The following is a 20250-nucleotide window of genomic DNA, read 5'->3' on the forward strand; positions in this document are numbered from 1 at the left end:
AAGACAAAACCAATTGTTTTTACAGTGCTTTATTACCAAGTCCTACAGCTTGACACATTTAATTTCATATTCTTTAACTAGGGGAAAGGAAAGATGTGCATGACAATATTATGCATGGAAAATGATTTTGCGTTACTTTCAAATAATTGCTACTGAGAGGATAAGGAAGAAAGGAAAGAGGACAGTCTAGGCTTTTTACATTATTTGCTTTGTTAATGTAGTGTTTCTAAGACAGAAAGAGAAAAGAAAAGACAATGTCTTTGGCTTTCAAGTGAAATATTCAGTAAGAAAACCTGAGACTCTGTGTGCTGTGTCACAATAGCTATTATACAGAGAGCCTTACCAAATCAGACTCTATGTCAAGGTGGAGAGATTATCTTGACTACTGATGTTGAAAGATAACTATCACTAGGGTGACAGAAGCAGAGAGAAAAAGAGCAACTGCAAGGATAATAAGTATAGGAATTTCATCTTTCCATGTATAGGAAATGAGTTTGCACTTTCAGAGCATCTGTCTCTCTTGTCCAGGGGAGCAATCCTGCACTTCCTAGGTGTCTCTGCAGTATGTCTTACAGAAAGCATTATGATAACAGAATGAGAAGCAGCCTAGCATGTGGAAAGAGTCTCAGTCACACACACATCAGGCCACTCTGCAAGAAGAAACTTCTCACTGGTACAATGGACCTCCCCAGCTTCTCACCAGTATCTTTGGAAATAGTACAGCTGCAAAGATCAACATCACTATCTGTTCTGACTTACTACCTGGATATCAGTAGAGCCAGGAATACAGCTCAGATCTACCTGGTTTTCCCCCGTAAGACTTCTCACAGCTAATAGGCACTGGCAACAACTGATGGGAAGCTAGGACAGACAAAGGATCACTTCTCAGTGTTTTCAGAACAACACCAAGTAGCCTATGCTAACAGGAATTTTTGGCCACCTGACGCAAGACTCTTTGCCACCTGGTGCTATAGCAGAGTATTGGTAGGAATTTTAAACTAAAAAACAAACAACAAAAAAAAAAGGGTTAAAATAGGACATCCAATCTTGCTTGCTTTCCAGTAGCAAAATTCCCACTAAAGACTGATAATTTCACCTAAGTCAAGGTCATATAGCTTGGGGCAGAGACTAATAAAGATGCAGACACACAGACACAGATGCATACATGAGAAGCTAGTATGCACTTCTACTTTACAGAAAAGAATGACAGGAGGAAAAAAAAAAACACATTTCTGTGGTGCAGATTTACATTTCTGTTCTGCTAATAAATGAACCAGTGAAATAGCTGACTGCTCCTCTACTGCAGATGTGGGAGTTATTTACTTTGTAATACTTTACCTTTTAGCCCTGACTGGACAAGAGTGAAAGTCCCTGGCATTAAGTATTAAAAGAGGTGGAGAAAGCACAGGAACCAATTTACAGGGTTTCACTTGGCTAGTTTTCTTCATTTGACTCCTATTAGCTCTGATAATGCATCTTCCCCATTAATCAGGTAGGGAGGGAAGAGATTATGCCCGTTTTTTCACTTGCATAGAAGGATGTATGTACAACACAGCAATCTCATTGGAAAAAGAAGGTCAGTACCTTGAAGTGTCTCCTTCAGGACTTACTAAAGCACAGAGGCATTGACTGAGCACTGAGACAGCTGTCAGCAGGCACAAAAGGTTTTGAAAGTATGTCTGAAATAAATATTTGAATTAGTGGTACCTTCAGCATAAACTTTATGGGAAAAAAAATATCCCTGCTCTAATCCCATTAGAAGCAGTGGGAACAAAGATACTGTGGAGGCATCTGGTATTCTTGAATGTGAACTTCTTCCAAGTAGTGAAATTCCCAGCACAAAACCACAGTCATAGCAATCTAATAGCTACTCTGGTCAACAGCAACTGGACAACTTGTGTTCTGCCTGTTCCTAGCTGTTTCTGAGGAGAAGAAACAGGCTTTAGGCTGAACAGCCTCACAGCCTTCATCTCTTGTGTCTTGCACTATAAGAACTGATTTTTTTTTTTTCCCTTGATGGCCCTATGCAGATAATAGACCTTCATCAGGATGGAGCTTGTATGATGTTTCTGCATGTTATGGCACTCAATAATCAAGCTTGACAGCTCCTCATTGCTGGATCATTACACAAAAGTGTAAAACAAAATACAAAAGGTGGTGGTTGTTTTCCATGAGATTTGATGCAAATGCATCATCCCTAATATATTTTAAAAGGGTGGTCAGTAAATCACAGCAGAGTTGGTTTCCATAGCAATGATGTCGAGAGCAGTGCCATTGAAATTTGAGAATTTGTCACACACAAAAAATTCTGTCTTATCTCCAGCAGTGGCCTAGAGAGATGCCTAGGACAGAATGTAAGAGCAGGGCAACTGCAATGTGATGTGTACCAGAGATACGGTAGCAGTATCTAGAGGTTTGCAGCTCAAAAACTTTCTGCTTTACAGATGACGACTTTGTTTTCAATGGTCCTTGCTGGATTTTTCATTCATGAGTTTGTTCTATTGCTTTCTAAGCCTATTTAATTTTCTGCACCAACTGTTTCTCTGTCTAGCACTTTGCATTTCAGAAATCTTTACCAATATATACATATCAGAAAAGAGAAAGGTAAGCCAAAACTCAAGGTGAGATCTGCTCCAAGACTCCCAAGACTAATTTTAAGCTTTTTCTTTTGCCAGCAGTTAAAAGTTGGGATAACAGATTTGCCAGAAATTCCTCTCTCTGGTTACTAATTGAGCTGTGATCAAGCATGCCTGAGCTAGAGCAGCCCAAATACTCCCTAAAAGCTAAGCTAACTCATGAGGGCTACCCTGCATTGGGATTATTCCCAGCAACTCTCAGCTCCTTGAGAAGAAACAAATAAGGCTTCACGTTGAACTGCACCCTGGCTATGCACGTATCTTCTCCCTTAGGACTGATACCTATCTGATCCAAGTAGGAGACCGCAAAAGATTTATCCTTTCTCTGCTTCATCCTGCTACCTCTTATACCTGAACCAGGTAGAAAGGTTATAGCACAGAATATGGCCCTGCATCTATTTCAGTATCTGCTTTCCATTACCCACTGGTCATGTTTCATTAAGACCCTACATTTGTTCCTGCCTATTTAGAGAAATAATTTTTTTTCAACAGCTGTATTTTAACCAGGTGAAGTTCTGAAGAACTATGTGGAGACTTTAAAGTGGGACAAAATATAACAGAAAGATCCTAAATTTAAATACTTTGCAATGTGGTAAATGAAAAAAAGATGAAAAAACAAACAAACAAATACACAAAACAAAATCACACACCAATAATTTACTCTTCTGCCCAGTGCAGCAGTATTTCTCCTTAAGGGAAAGTGTCCCAGCTGCTGTGAGTTTGGCCCTCACTCTGCTGGAATGAGCAGCTGAATCTATGTAGAGGGATGTTGATTCACTAGATTGTCATTAAAAAGCACACTCTAAACAGAACCATACTGCTCCAGAAAAGTTTATTTGGGAATGTGTTAATACAGAATAACTCATCGTGTTCTTCCTGTATTTTGCTCATGGCTGTTTCAAAGCAGCTCTCAATAGCTCTACTAATAGTGACTATTCAGCAAAGATCCATTAAACAAACTACGACCTTGCAAGAATTCACTGCCCAGTGTTTGCAGTGGATTTTACCATCTAAATTACCTGGAACGTTACCTGTTTCTGAGTGAGTGGCTGCAAATCTTTGATGAGTGAATGAATAATAAATATCAAATCTGAAGTAATGAAAATGAATGTCAAGTATTCTTACTCACCTACACCTCTGTCATCTACGAGTTTGATCTCTGTACAAGGAACCATTTCCTAAAATACTCTTGTGAATAGTGCTGGGCTGATGCATATGTGTGAAGAATTTCAATCTTGGAGGAGAATATTTCAGCAAAATATTTGTGTGACTGCAGTATGTTATAACAGGAGTTATTTTACTACTCCTGTATTATGGTTTGAGAGAGCATAGGAATAAGTGGTTGGATAGAAGGAACTTTAATTTCAGAGGACCAGGATAGCTGTTACTAAACCCAGCTCCATACTTTTACACCACCGTTGTTCTCTCAAAAGCAGGGTCCGTTACCCTGTGTGCTAGAAGCCAATCCACACAGTTGAGATATTTGCTTTATTACCCAGTTCTATGCAGAAAAGGGAGCAGGGTGGTATTCCACAAAGCAAATTCAGTTTCCTGAAACACAAGTTTTACCCCAAAATGTGAGAAAGAACTTTATGTTTAACGTTATTCTAGCACACATGCACATACACTGACACACACAATTGGTCAACTAATTCCTCTCTTCCATTTAAAGTGGCAATGCTCAGGAATTTCACCACACATGCCCAAAGAGCGAGGGCCTTGTTGTTAGTAGGGGTCCCTCTAGCCTGTGGGTGTGAATTTTAGCATGCTAACAGCTCATTAATATATTAATACAGTGATTTCAATTACTCAATGTGTTTTTTCTCCAGTGCTCAGGGCTGTAACCAAAATAAGCTGTGGGGAGTGCTCCTTTCTACCCCTTTCATCTGTCCTGCAGGTGTCCTGCAGGCCTGTCTCAAGGCTGGGCTGCTGATTACTTGGAGAGTGTTTTTCTCTTATTGGAATCTGGTTTTGTCTAATTCTTACTGTTTTACTGTTATCTAGGCCTTGTTTTTATTCTTCATGTCCCTTATGTTCTCTTTTACGTGATTTTCCCAGATGTGATTTTTTTCCCCAAAATAATACTTATTTCAATCAATAACTGACAACAATGTGAGTATCAACATTATGCTGATGTCAAATAAATCATCTTTACCAGGCCTCAGCAGACAGGCTATGTACCCTCCCTTGTTGGAAGGTTACCAAGAAAATGGGGTGGACACTACCACCACTTTAATGTGCTCCTCTCCCTCATGAGACAGAAGATGACATGATGTGTGGAATTGTGTTTATTAATGAGAAAGAAATAACTACTCAAAAGCTTTTGCACAAAAGTATCTGAGTATCCACATTTTCACTGTGTAGTCACAGTGCAATTCATAGAGCTTCCTGATAGATCAGGCTTCTATTTTCAGTACAGGGTTAATAAGTACATTTTGACTGTAGTGTGCTCAGATGATGTAGTAACAAGACTAGATAAATGCCTACTATAAAGAGAGTCAAAGCCTTCTCCCTTTTTAGCCCACCACAGTCATTCTTTCCATATTTCTGCAAAGACTGCTATGGTGATACAGGCTGAGTTGCCTATACGATATAATGTTTGGGGTCTCTTATTTTATTTATAACCCTGATTTTTTATTTTGTTAGCTTACTTTGTCCTTTTAAAGATTCTCTGATTTACTTCAGGTTTCAGAGCACTTGTCTTGCAGCTACAGTCTCATAGGACAAAGGTCATCAGGTTAATTTCTCCTGGCAATGTCTGTAGATATCCTGAAAATACAAAGCAGGCAAACCAGCTGTTGTTTTTATTCCTTTCAAAAAAAGACATCTGAACCACATTTTTACAAAAAACAACAAAACTAAATACTGAAACACGTGCCACATTGTGAAGTTCATAGAAGAAATTCCTGTGGTTAGGAGCAGTAGAAGTTGTTCATGTTTTGGTTTCAGTGTCCTTGTGAGTAATCAGTAATAAAATCATTCTGCTTTTCTGATATATAGAAGGACACATTAGGTCTGGTGCAAGACTTTGAATTTTTTTATTATTTTGTTTTCCTGTTGGATATGAACACTTAGAGTCATTTAGCTAATTGGAAATGCTGTATGGCTTTAAATATTTATTTTCTGTTATGTCTTTTCAGTCTTAATATTCCTGTAAAATATGCTTAGGGCAGGGAGCAACTAAAACTGAGCTATGCAAAAGGTACTGAGTGTCTGACTTTGGATAGCTGGTTTTGCCTTGATACTGATCAATCACTGAAATTATGGATTCTAGATTACCTAGTACCTCTAGTACCTCTACCTCTAGTGGATTATCTAGTACCTCTAGATTCTTGATTCATGCTGAGAATTAGTTGTACTACCCTAATATCATCCTTAGATCCTTGGGAAACCTATAAGAGGAGAAACTGAGGATTTTTAAGTGAGGTTAATAGCACTTGGAAAGGTTGAAGTATATGGGGATTATTAGGATAGCAGTGAAAGTGACAGTTCTGGGGTAAGGTTTATTATAAAAGAACACACAAAAGGAGCATCTGTGCATCCTGTCAGTGAGTGCAGCAGTGTTCTGGGACAGAGCCAGTTATGAACCACAAGAGAAATAATGACTGCAAATCAGAAACTGATTTTAGAAAACTACAGATAATTCTTCACACTATAGCTATTGCGAACTACTTCTTTTTTTTTTTTTTTCTTTTTTTTTTAAAGAATTTCCAGAAATTTTAAAAAAGTATTTTCAATTCCCACTTCCACTTGGGCAAGCCTCTTACTGGCTGGTCTGATGTTTGGATGCTTGCAGAGGCAAATGGGTCTCCCATTGTACCTCCTGTCTATTTAAATTGTAAACTTCTCAGGGTTGGAATTATACCTTGTCATATGTTTTTATACTACCTGGCAAAAGCTTTCTAATTTTTATTGAAATTTCCAGGCATTATTGTAATCAAAATAACTGTAATTCTCTTTAATGGGCAAAATCCAAGTGTCAAACTGAAACTGAAATGCTAAAAAATGGACATAATGGCAGACAGGTACCTGCAGTGCAGTAGGAGCCCCTTATATCACAGACGCTTTTATAACATTAAACTTTCAATCAGGATTTTTCTGAGTTACCTAGATAAATATTTCTACAACTAAGTGTTAATGTATCCTTGTATCAGGGTTTTTTTCTAAATCAAACTAGCCATAATCCATGTACATCCATAAGCACTTTCTTGTGGCAACCCTACTTTACAAAATCCATTCACCTCTCAAAAAAGCTGGTTTTCTTTAAAGTCTCTGGAACAAAAGAGATCAGTGGAAAGCACAAGAGTTGTGAACCAGAATCAAAAGCAAGGTAGTAAATGCATGGAACCAAAAGTTCTGCCTTCAGTTTAGCTTCTTTTCACCCTCCAGGCCTCAAAGCTACTAAAAGCAATGCTGTTCATTGATAAAATGTTACTCAAAATGTTTAAAAAAAAATGAGTTTCCATATTTAGTCAAAGTTGTACTGGAAGATAAGACAACGCACTAAAAGGCAATGGAGCTGTGCACTGTTTCCATCAGTGTGATCAGCCTTCTGGAGGTAACAGAACACTAGGAATAAAGTTTTGAGGGGGGGGAAAGGGAATGAGAGCCCTCTGTGTCACTGAGTGGACATATGAGAGAAAATTCATTTTCAGGATCAAGAAGAACAAAAAAATACAGTTGAGTTGATTGGTCAAAGTAAATTCAGAGAACAGTTTGAGCAGCTTTGCCCTTTTGCACAAAGGTTAGTTGTGCTTTTTGAAGAAATTATGCCAAGCTTGGAAGGGACATCTAGAGATCATCTAGTCCAACTCTCCCACTGAAGTAGGATAACCTAGAGCAGGGCTGTATCCAGGCAGGTTTTGAATATCTCCAGAGAAGGAGACTCCACAACCTCCCTGGGCAGCCTGTTCCAGGGCTCTGTCACCCTCATCGCAAAGAAGTTTTTCCTCATATTCAAATGTAACTTCCTGTGTTCCAACTGGTACCCATTGTGCCTTGTTCTGACACTGGGAACTACTGAGAAGAGTCTGGCTCCATCTTCCTTGCACCCACCCTTTAGATACTTGTATACATTGATAAGACCTCCCCTCAGCCTTCTCATCTCCAGGCTAAACAGTCCCAGCTCTTTCAGCCTTTCCTTATAAGGGAGATGCTCCAATCCCCAATCATTTTTATTACCCTCCTTTGGACTCTCTACAGTAGCTCCCTGTCTCTTTTGAACTGGGGAGCCCAGAACTGGGTGCAGTATTCCAGCTGTGGCCTCACCAGGGCAGAGTAGAGGGGGAGAATGACCTCCCTGGACCTACTGGCCACACTCTTCTTACATAGTTGATCTGAATTGATCTGATTCTCACAGACAGTTTCTAAGCAATGTCAAGAAATTTTGCATTAATTTTTCCCACTTGTATTTGCACTAAATGTTTTTTGGCACATCTCTTTACTCTCTCTTCACCATCTTTGATCACTTTTGAAGATTCCTTTCCTCATCTTCCTATCCTTTCTCATTTGAGGACAAATAAGGCTTATTAAAGGTGCTCTTTCAATAAAGCATATAGAATATTTAGTTAGACACATTTCAATAAGGCATATAGAATATTTGCTCAGTTAGACACAATCTGTTACCAAATCACATTTGTTTCTTTTTTACTAGTTTCTGTTTCCATTCCCTGTTCTTCCTCAATGTTCTCTTCTTGTGTTATTAAAATCAGTGACTCCACCACAACATGCAGTACTGTCTCAGGACATGTTAACTTATTTATTACAGTCTATATAACACCCAGATTCTGTTACCAGGCATTAGGAATTACTGAAATTGTTATAATTATAATATATACATATATTTTTTATCAGATTATACAGCACTGGGGGACCCTTGGAGCTTTGGAGGATTGTTGGAGTACCTTAAAAATATTTAAGTATTAATGTCCCTAGCTAAATGGCATGCGAGATGGTAAAAACTTAGGAGAAATGCTTTAGGATGGGAGCTTTGAAAAGCTTTCTACTTTGAGTCCACTAATAACTGGGATAAAAGCACTAAATACAATTTATGCAAGCCTTTGACCAGCTAGTAGCAGCAGGGGTTCACTAGAATGAAGACAAACAAGACATACTGGCTGGGAGAGCTGTGAGGTTGTAGTAAGGTACATGTATTTTCTGAATGACTTAGATACAAGACCTTAATTGTATTGTAATTCTGTCTTATTAATATAGACAATAGACTATGTTAATACTTTTAATAGAGACTGTGTTTAATTATATTAAACAAATTGTATTGTAGTTCTGGCTGAGCAAAGCAGACAATGGAATTAATTATTACATTTAACAGAAAATGTATTTAATTTTCTAGTAAGTAATCTCACTGAAATTGAAATGGCTTTCTAAAATATTTTCCAAAAACAAATTAGCTTGACTGTAATATTTTTTGCAAAATAGAGCAAAGATTCAATTAAGTTAATTTCCTGCTAAGCCAAACTCCTGGAAAAAGTGATTTGTTGTTGATTTTATGTGGAATTGTTTCACATTCAACCTGAACATAACCTGTGTCTTATGCCCTAGTTATGAACTTTCTGCATAACAAAAAAAAGCGAGAAGCATTTACAGATATGTTTACAGAAAAGCTTTATCAGCCAGTTCATTGACTAGAACAGAGACCTCTATGACTGGGTTTCCTTCCCAGGGTAAGAAGGCAACAGAAAAGACTAAAGTGCACTCCAGGTGTCATATGTACTCTGAAGATGGCCAGAACACATACCCAGTTCCAGAAATCTGAAGGGTCTCCCAAATCCTGTAGATTAGACAGTAGCTGTAGAGAGCCATAGATACATATTTAAAACACATCACAAAACGAATGGGTTAATAAATTGATTTAGAGAGAGGCCATTCACAAGCAACAACTGTTCATGTGCACAGAGGCAACTACACTTACTGTCATCTAGATCTGGTCACAGTGTTCATATGAATTAAGATGCTCTTTTTTTTTTTACTAGAACAAAACATATCTCAACCTGTGTTCCTGCAGCAGCTGCTGGGCTGCCCAGCCACCCTGCCTGTGCAAGATGGACAGCCCAGTGTTAAAGTAACTTAGGCAAAGAATAGCTTGAAGGTAACAAGATCACGACCAGTTTTCTACTCCTGACCTCAGCAGGAGCTCTGATGAGTCCTTTCTTTTTTTTTCCAATCTCTTTCTACCCATCCCACATTTCCTCCTCCTGCTTCACAGTCTTCTTCGAAAGAGAAAAAGAAACACATTTTCATTAAAAAGTAACAATAGCAGAAATCCAAAAACAGAAATTCCAATTAAAATTTCAGTAAAACCAATGCAGTTTCTTTCAGTAGCTCTGAGTGAATTCAGAACAGCATTTTCATTATGCATGGATGGAAAAAAATGGAGAAGGAAGCAATGGTTTTTAATTATTCTATTTATAGTTTGGTAAGATCAAGGACTTTCTGATGTGGATTAGGACCTCATTGTGCTGGACATTGTAAGAACAAAAGAAAAAGATGATCTTAGCTGTGTGGAATTGAATACCACTGTCAGATTTTGGCAATAGCAAAATGAATCTAGCTTGGAAAAGCAGCTTTTGCTAACTTATATGCTACACCCTTGTTTTCTTAGGAGCTAGTAATAACTATCCATTGCCAATCAGTGCAGCTGTTTTTCTCTTTTCCTATTGTCAAAGTAAGCCTACCCAGTTGGGGGGGGGGAGTGGTTTATGGGCAGCAAAGGTTAGTAGTAAGATCTATTGGAGGCCAGAAAATGGGGACATTCCTTTCTATAATTCGTATCTTGCTTCTGCATTGCTCAGGACTTCATATGCTGTCCAATTTATTGTCAGAAAACAAATTTAAACTTGAACTTAATAAAAGCCTCTTCTAATTATATATATATTTATAAAAACAATCAAAAAAACTCAGCTTGCTTCTTCCTACCAGGCAAATTCCAGCAACCCATGAAGCAGAAAATTGTTTTGGATGGCACTGCATTATGAAAACCTAGCCTTTAGATCTGTTTCAAACCTTTTAAAAAAATGGTCATGTGTAGCCATCCTTGACTTCAAGACCTAAGGAAATCTCTTTTTGTCACCAGATGAAATCAGACTGGGATTTTTGGCTTCTGTGAAATAACAAGAGATTTTGCAAGTGACCCTGGAAAGAATGGAGGAAGAGAGCAGAGTCAATAGCATTTCTCCTCTACTGGACAGCCTGTAAATCCAGTGTCAGACAGAGAGAAGGCATTTTCCCAGTAGGTGGGAAGTGGCACGGAGAAGAAAACTGGCATGTGAAATGTAATTATCTTCTGCAACCTTGGTAACAGGGCCACCAAAGAACACAGTACAGTTAGTAACTCTGGTGCACTTAGAAGGTCCAAGTATACTAGACAACATTTGTCTCACTTTGTGGTAAAGGAATGCCATCTACTCAACAGTAACAGAGAAGCAAAGTCTGAGGCAAGAAGCCAACTTCTGAAACAGCCTTCATTCCCACTGTTCTCACATACACCCAGCACCACAGTGGTACTTCCAAGTGGAGAACCACAGATGTGCAGTTCAGTGATCACCTTTCATAATGGATAAGCTCTTTGGAGCTCCATGTAACCCTGGAGCCTGGGCTGCAGCAGTGAAGAGTCCATTAGTGTGACCCTGAGGACCTAGATCTTCTCTGCTTGCTCAGGAGGGTTTGAAATTATGAGTTACACTCTGTTGCTAATCTCTTATCTCAGCAGACATGAGAAGCTCAGCAGAGACAGAGTGCATATCCAGTCTACCCTTCCCCAGCCCTCACTCCCCACTGTATGCTGCTCTGTATTTCCAGCTCCTTCATTCCTTCCAGCTCCCTAGCTATGAATGTCTCAAAATAGGAGATAAACACTGCAGTTCAGTCCACGACCCTTTGATGCAGAGCAGAAGACAGCTTCTGGCTATCCCAGGTTGTGGTAGAAAACCAAACATCAGAGACTTGCCTCCAGTACTTGAACAGGTTACAGCAGCATGGAAAGCGTCCTGAAGTTAGTAGTACATTGGAGAAATCCCAGATCTCAGTGTCACACATTTGCATTTGCAGTGAGGCATTGAAGCTGATGCCAGGTGCAACTCATACCTCCCAGCACTACAGTTTGGCAGAAAAAATAGCCCTTTTAAAAAAGAAAGCTAAACAATTCCCCAAAGCTTTGCAGCAAGGCAGAGATTCTGAAGCAAATCTAACCTCCACAGAACTGAGGAACACATTTGGGGATGATGTGGCTCCAGGATAATTTCAGAGCCACATCACCATCATCACATCCAAAAGTACAAAATAGAAGAGGGCAGGAGAACCTGTGATACGATAGAAGCAGGAAGGAGTCCTGGAAAGGCACTCAGTACATGAGTGCCCTGTGATATTTCAGTTTCTCTCTTGCTTTGCCAGCACTGTGATCAACAATAGACTATTCTAGGATTTCTCTCAACAAGCTGCAGACAGTGTGCAGCAAAGGTTTCAAAACAGTTTCTCATAACAGAAACAGTTTGCCCCATTGTCCTTGGCTATAATTTTCATCTCTATATACACTTTCTGCTAGTGCAGCATTTTAGTGCTGCAGTTGTATTAACAGTTCTCAAGGGGCTTCAGAACCATTCATCTTGAGAAGAGCTATATTGATGTAAAATATTCTTCAATGAGTAAGTTAAACAGTAAACACAATATTGATTCAATACCTCACAAGGTCTTAAAAGACAATTAGGATATGCTTGGGTGTAAGCTGTTGTTGCATGGACTGAAAACTGGCTGAAGGCTCGTAAACAAATTGCAAACAGAAATGGCACAGCAACTTCCTAGGACCCTGCTCAAACATGTTTTCTGGGGGTCTTGAAACATTAAGTACTTGTGCTTGCAACACTCTCAAAGTTGGGATCTACTGTGGGAAGTCACGCAGTTTGTTTCTAGATTTCACAGCTTCCCTACCCACACACACTCCATGGGATCCTTCAAAAATGGACATTAGGCTTCTCACTTGCTCTTTCTCTACTATAAAGCCTAATTTATTCAGTAATTCACCCACAGCAGTTAGTAGTTCAACAGCAACTTTGAGAATTCTTCGGTCAATATGATCTGTTTCTTCTGGTGTTTGTTATCATCCTTTTTATTGATCTGTCCTAAAACCTTGTCTGCTGACACTTCAAGACAATTCTTTATATTCATTCCAAGTAAGTAGAGGCTTCAGTGCAGTGACCTCTCAAAGCTCCCATGTGGTTAACACTCATGTAAGCAGTTCTTTTAGCCTTTCTGCTACAGTCACAGTGTCCTCCAGTGCTTCTTCCATAGCTCAGCTCTCTGCCAGCCTGCAGATTGAAAGACTGCTTGTTTTTTGTGTGTTTTAGAGAGACTATATTAACAACTTCCATGCCTTTAAAAGGTTGCTTCTCAAAATAGTTTTTAACATCGCTTATTATGATTTTTTTATCATTCGTGTATAAGAATTTTTATGTGTTTTCTGTTTCACACCTTTGGATATAACTACTGTTTTTTGAAGCATGTCATTTTATTTATAATTGCTTCTTTCCCTCTGTTTTTTAACCACACTCCTTCTTTTTGGTCGACTACCTTTTGATAGGGATACACATTTACTCATGAAGGCATTTGACTCATTTAATTACTCCTCCTCCTTTAAAATTGTTTCCTGATTACCACATAGTTCCCATTTTGAAGTGAACCTTTTTTCTGTAAGGTTTTCTTTTTTTCTGTAAGGTTGCTGAAGTTGAAGACATGTTCTACTACTGTTCTTCCTTTTGAAGATAGTTGTTTCAAGGGACAGTCATCATCCTACAGAGAAATCTGCTGCTTCCCTTAGGTTAGAGTTAGAGACTTTTAAAGGAAACTCTCTGGTCTGGTGCCACCCTCTGATTATAACCCTCTATTTGGTTATCCAGGTTGGCAAGGACAAGGTTGTAGAGAAGTCCACAGGCATTTAAAAAGGACTTCAAGGCATTGGGCTGACTAGCTGAAGGCTCAGGTGCACAGGTGGTGTTTTCAATAATCCCTCAAGTGGTAGGGAAAAATACTGAAAGAGGGAGGAAAACACTGGTGAATTCATGGCTCAGAGGCTGGCATTACTGTAGGAATTTTGGGTTCTTTGATCACAAGGAAGTTTACACAGGACCAGGTCTGCTGGACAGATGGAGTACATCTGTCTCAGAGCAGGAAAAGGATTCTCACGTACGAGCTGGTGGAGGTCATGGAAAGGGCTTTAAACTAGGCTTGAAGAGGGAAGAGGATAAATCCAGGTTCACTAAAGATAAGCCTAAGGACAGCCACTAGTCTTCCATCTCAGTTGAGGTGGGAGATGGTGATATATGGGGCAACCAAAACACAGGGCTCACTAATAGGTTAGTACCTGTGGAAGTGGCTGGGAACGGTGAGACAGCAATTAGGACCTCTCTCCCCAGAACGGTGGCAGGATCGTTAGCCCAGCTGAAGTGCATCTACACCAATGTACACAGCATGGGTAATAAACAGGAGGAGCTGCAGGCCATTGTGCAGCAGGACATCTTTAACATCGTTGCCATCACAGAAACATGATGGGATGGTTGCCACAACTCGAATGCTGCAGTGAATGGCTAGATGGGCAGGGAAGGAGCAGTGGTGGCGTGGCACTGTATGTTAATGAGTATTTTGACTGTGTAGAACTTGACAAATGTGATTGTAAGGTTGAGTGCTTATGAGTAAAGATTAGAGGGAAGGCCAACAAGCCAGACATCCTGTTGGAGTGTGTTACAGACCCCCCAGCCAGGATGAGGAGGCTGGTGAGGCATTATAGAATCATCAATTTTGGAAAAGACCCTCAAGATCATCAAGTCCAACCATCTGCCCTACCATCCCTACAGGCAGTTCGCAGAAGTCTTCAAGCCACCAGCCCTGTTTCTCATGGGGGACTTGAAATTACCAGATGTCTGCTGGAAATACAGCAAAGAAGAAACAATTTAAGATGTTCCTGAAATCTGTAGAAGATAACTTCCTGACAAAACTGGTAAATGACCCTACCAGGGGAGGTGCCTCGCTAGACAAACTGTTTGCAACCAGGAAGGACCACTCATGATGAGGTGTTCGGAGACCTTCTTGGGCTTAATGACCAGGTAATTAAAGAATTCTCAGTTCCTGGTGAAGTAAGGAGGGGAATCAGTAAAAATGCTACCATGGACTTTCAGAGGGAAGACTTCAGGCTGCTCAGACACTGGTTGGGAGTGTTCCTTGGCACTTAGTCCTGAAGGGTAAAGAAGCCCACGGGGCTGGATGTTATTCAAGAGGAAAGTCTTAGAGGCACAGGGGCAGGCTCTTCCCATGTGTTGTAAAATGAGCTGTCAGGGAAGACGACTGGCCTGGCTGAACAGGGAGATCTTGGAAAAAGGGGCCAAGGGGCTCAGGGGCTCAGGAAAAAAAGGAGTCTACCACCTTTGGAAAAAGGGACAGGCATCTCAAGAAGAGTATGGGGATCTAGCTAGGTCATGCAGAGAAAACATCAGAAAGGCAGAAGCACAGCTAGAACTCAACCCAGCCACTGCTGAGGGGTAAAAAAAAAAAGGTTTTTACAAATACATGAGCAACAAAAAGGCAGTTGAAGATATTGTTCACCTTTCATTGGATGCAGGGGGAACATTGCTATCAAAGGACGAGGAAAAGGCTGAGGCACTGAATGCCTTCTTTGCCTCAGTCTTTAATAGTCAGACCCATTATTATCAGGGTAATCAACATCTTGATAAGAATGGAGAGCAACAGCAACTCCCCACAATCCAGAAGGAAGCAGTTAATGACCTGTTATGCCACCTGGACATTCCTATGTCATATGGGGCCAGATGGGATCCACCCTAGAGTGCTGAGGGAGCTGACAGAGGAGCTCGCCAAGCCACTCTCCATCATTTATCAGCAGTCCTCATTAACAGGAGAGGTGCCAGATGATTGGAGGTTGCCAGTGTGACACCCATCTACATAAAAGGCTGAAACAAGGATCCAGGGAACTACAGGCCTGTCAAGCTGACTTTGGTACTGGAGAAGATCATGGAGAGGTTCATCTTGGCTGCGCTCATGTGGCAAGTGCAGGATAATTATGAGATCAGGCCCAGACAACATGGATTCATGAAAGGCAGGTCCTGACTGACCAACTTGATCTCCTTCTATGACCAGGTGACCCACTTAGTGGATGAGGGAAGGGCTATGGACATTGTCTACCTGGACTTTAGTAAGGCCTTTGACACCATCTCCCATAGCATTCTCCTTGAGAAACTTGTGGTCCATGGCATAGACATGTGAACACTTCAGTGGATTAAAAACTGGCTGAATGGCCAAGCACAGAGTTGTGATAAACGGAGTCAAATCCAGCTGACAGACAGTCACAAGTGGTGTCCCCCATGGCTCGGTATTGGGACCAGTTCTGTTTAATATTTTTATCAGTGATTTGGATGAGGGGATGGTGTGCACCCTCAGCAAGTTTGCAGATAACATTAAATTGAGTGGGAATGTTGATCTGCTGGAGGGTAGGAAGGCACTGCAGAGCCATCTGGACAGGTTAGATTGATGAGCTGAGGTCAACAGGATAAGGTTTAACTAGGCCAAATGCCAGGTCCTGCACTTGGGTCACAATAACCCCAAGCAACACTACAGGCTTGGGAAATAGTGGCTGCAAAGCAGCCCAGAGAAAAAGGATCTGGGAGTACTGGTGGACAGACAGCTGAACATGAGCCAACAGTGTGCCCAGGTAGCCAGGATAGCCAATGGCATCCTGGCCTGCATCAAAAACTGTGTTTTCCCAGCAGGAGCAGGGAAGTGATCGTGCCCCTGTTTTCAGCACTAGTGAGGCTGCACCTCGAGTGCTGTGTGCAGTTCTGGGTGATGCAGTATAAGAAAGACACTGAGGTCCTAGAGCATGCCCAGAATAAAGCAACAAGGCTGGTGAGGGGTTTGGAGGACATGTTGTATGAGGAGCAACTGAGGGAACTGAGGTTGTTTAGTCTGAAGAAGAGAAGGCTCAGGGGAGATGTTATTGCTCTCTACAACTACCTTAAGGGAGGTTGCAGAGAGGCCATCGCTGGTCTTGTCTTCCAAGTAATTAGTGACAGGATGAGAGGGAATTGGTTTAAGTTGTGTCAGGGGAGGCTTAGATTTGATATTACGGAAAATTTCTTTATTGAAAGAGTGGTGAGGCATTGGAACCAGGTGTCCAGGGAGGTGGTGGAGTCACCATCCCTAGAGGTGTTCAAGAAGTGTTGAAATGTAGCACTTCAGGATATAGTTTAGTGGTTGTTGTAGTTGTATTGTGGTCTTTTCCCACCTTGATGATTCTATGATCAGTGGTTTCTAAGACTGTAATTTTGGCATAATGCCTTACCTTGATGCTTAGCTAGCATTTATTGGGAAAGGGGAGGTGTCATTACAGCTGCATTTTCAGCCCTTGCAGGCTCTCTTGTCACTGAGTACTGTGCAGTCATCATTCCTCTCCTGATCATGTAGCCAAGACACCACATAATATTCTCTCAATTAAAACATGAAATTTTAATGTGAATAATTTCTTTGATGCAAGTTTAGATATTTTATTTCTTAAAGTTAATTTATATTAACCACATCCGCCAATCATACAGACTTTTTCTTCCTCTGTTTTCCTCAGCATAAAGCACTAGGGTTTAATTTGGTCCTTGATTTTCTAGTGTGCCACAAATTATTACCCTTCCACAAAGTACCTGAGATGAATGTTACACCATCTCATTCATAGCTGCAGTTTTTCCACATAACCCACTGTTACTTCTCCCAGTGCTGCTGTTACCCACATGAACATTCACTAACAGCTGCACAACAGTATTCTCTAGGAAATTGTCCAGATGGCTCATGAAATTTGCCACGTTTGCACCTGCCAGAAAAGTCATTATGCATAATGTACTTATGTGAGTTCTGGCATTTTTTTTAATAAAGTACATAGGTTTTGAAATAAATAAATTATTAAATAAATCTCTGTTTGGTTGCTGTTTTGGTTTTGGTTTGTTGTTGTTTTTTTTTTCCCTAGATCCACTTGTTACAGGGAGTGTTTATATTTTGTTTCCTGAGACATGGAGTAGGGAGACTACAGACTCAAGAACCCTTGCCTGAACATTTGCAAAACTATTTAACTATCTTCATATAAGTGTTTCCTCAAAAGCTATTTTTTGCCACTATATTAATAATTATTGTTAATAGTTAGGCTGTTTAATGTGTGATCACTTTATACCACATTAGTGTGTCAGTGGTTTATTTGCATTTGCTCCCATTTATGTGTGTCCAGTCTGTTGCCTTTGATCTGACAGACACATTGCAGGTGTTTGGGACAAAGAAGGAAGGATTTCTTTCTCTTCTGTATTTCCCGTGTTGCTTCTAACATACAGTAATAGTCCTTAGTTCCCAGTTCTACGTAGGTTACATGTTCATCCTGCCTGTGCCAGATGGACAACCCCTCTTTATAACACAGTCATCAACTATCTGGTCAGATAGTTGAGTGGGTAGAGTTCCTACCACATGATTTTACAGACACACACACACAGACTCACAGAAGTTCGTAACTTCATCATGCAATGCCAAGTCTGCAGTGAGGACAGCTTTAAAAGTTTAATTGCTGCAATACAGTCAGGGAGACTGTAATCAATAAACAATTTGCATTTTCATCTGGTATCCAGCCTTAGTATAATAAACTCAAACACCTTCCAAATCTAAGAGAGAACATTTCACATAGAACTTTATATATATTCAATGTTCTGCATATTATTATGGGGTTTGGTGGTTTTACAGTATCTGGGTCTTTTTTTAGGTAGCTGAATGAATACTTTAACAAGTGAAAAGGAGTTACAGTCTAAGATCCTTTAAACTTTCATGTCTTCTGATTTCTTGCATTTAGTTCTATGCAGCTTTGGCTTGTGTATTCTTTACTTCATAATTCTCTGTTCCTGCAGTCCTTGCATGCACACAGCATCTGAACAACCCCCTTGCTTCCTTTGTGCTACTTTTTCTATTACAGAAGATATGAATTCCCTTTTTCTTTGCATCACTTGCTGTAAGAAGGAAGAATTCCCAGAGCTGACCAGAGCCTTGCTCCACCTAATGGCATAAAGCACCCAAACAGAGGATTAAGAAGGGTGACTAATGTCTGGATATAATTTTTTTTGTTTTACAGAAGCTTATTAATTATATTGAAAATGTATTGGAAATGTGGTTGGAAACTCAGTTTAAAGAAGGATGCCTCATACCATGCCAGTAAGAAAATGACTCTATAGTGACTCCACATACTCTGAAAAACATTTATTAGAAGATGTCAGAAGAGATTGCACTTTCAGGCTATGGTACAAAGGATCACAGCATCACAGAATTGTACTGGCTGGAGAAGACCTTTAAGATCATTGAGTCCAACCATTAACCTAGCTCTATGCAGTCCAGTGCTAGACCATGTTCCTAAGTACCACATCTACACATTTTTAACACCTCCAGGGATAGCAATTCACCAGCCTCCCTGGACAATCTGTTCCAGTGTGTGATAACCCTTTCAGTGAAGAAGTTTCTTCTACTATCCAATGTAAACCTCCCCTGGTACAACTTGAGGTCATTTCCTCTCGTTCTGTTGTTTGTTACTAGGCAGAAGAGACCAACCCTCACTTCACTATAACCTCGTTTCAGGTAGCTGTAGAGAGCAATAAGATCTCCCCTCAGCCTCCTTTTCTCCACACTAAACAACCCCAGTTCCCTCAGCTACTTCTCATAAGACTTCTTCTCCAGACCCTTTACCAGCTTTATTGCACTTCTCTGGACTCCATCCTCTCTATCCTTTTGTGCTAGTTTATCTTTTGGAATACATGCAGGAAGTATGGAAGTCCATGTGGAAGAAGGCAATAAAGGTATTCTTTTGTTCAAGAATTTAAAGGTACAACTGTATAATTTACAAACGAAAAACAGCCAGCAAACAATAGTGGAAAGAAAAATATTGCAAATGTGTAGGGTCTGGATCATTCCTCCATTCATCTTCAGCTCGATGGAAGAAGGTCTGCAGTAAGTGAAGGATGGGCCTGCTGTAGTGAAGATGTTGGCAATAACAAGTCATTTGTGCTTGGCCTACCACACTAAATTACTACTGACTGCCTAAGACAGAGATCTCATCAATCCAAACATACCTGCTGGGCAGGACAATGTGGACCACGGGGTAAGATATCATTATTCTTTCAGGGACACCTCTGCTGTTCATCATCTTGCGTCCCTCCTCTGCATCAGTTACCATTGATCAAGTCCTGTTATTTCTTCAAGTACAGAGCCATGCTACATACAGTAGCACTATTACTCTTCCTTGTAATTCACATCCACCTCTGAATTATTTCTTGTCCTTCCAAATGAGTTATTGGTTAACATCTAAGCATCTAAGCTCTTCTTTTTTCCTGCTTGTGCCTTGAATATCAATGCTGGAAAAGAAAAAGGAATATTTAAATCTGTGCTTTCTAGAGCTAAGTCATTCACTATATCTTTTCTAAAACGTGACTGGACCACTTCTAATTAGTTTTGCTTAGGTGAGGTTCATATACAATTTTTTGTACAGTGGGCCTTGAACGAGAAAAAAATCAGAATGTTACCTGTCTGAATGCAAGGG

This window comes from Chaetura pelagica, unplaced genomic scaffold, assembly GCF_000747805.2.
Source record: "Chaetura pelagica isolate M959 unplaced genomic scaffold, ChaPel_1.0 scaffold55, whole genome shotgun sequence".
Taxonomy (NCBI): Eukaryota; Metazoa; Chordata; class Aves; order Apodiformes; family Apodidae; genus Chaetura; species Chaetura pelagica.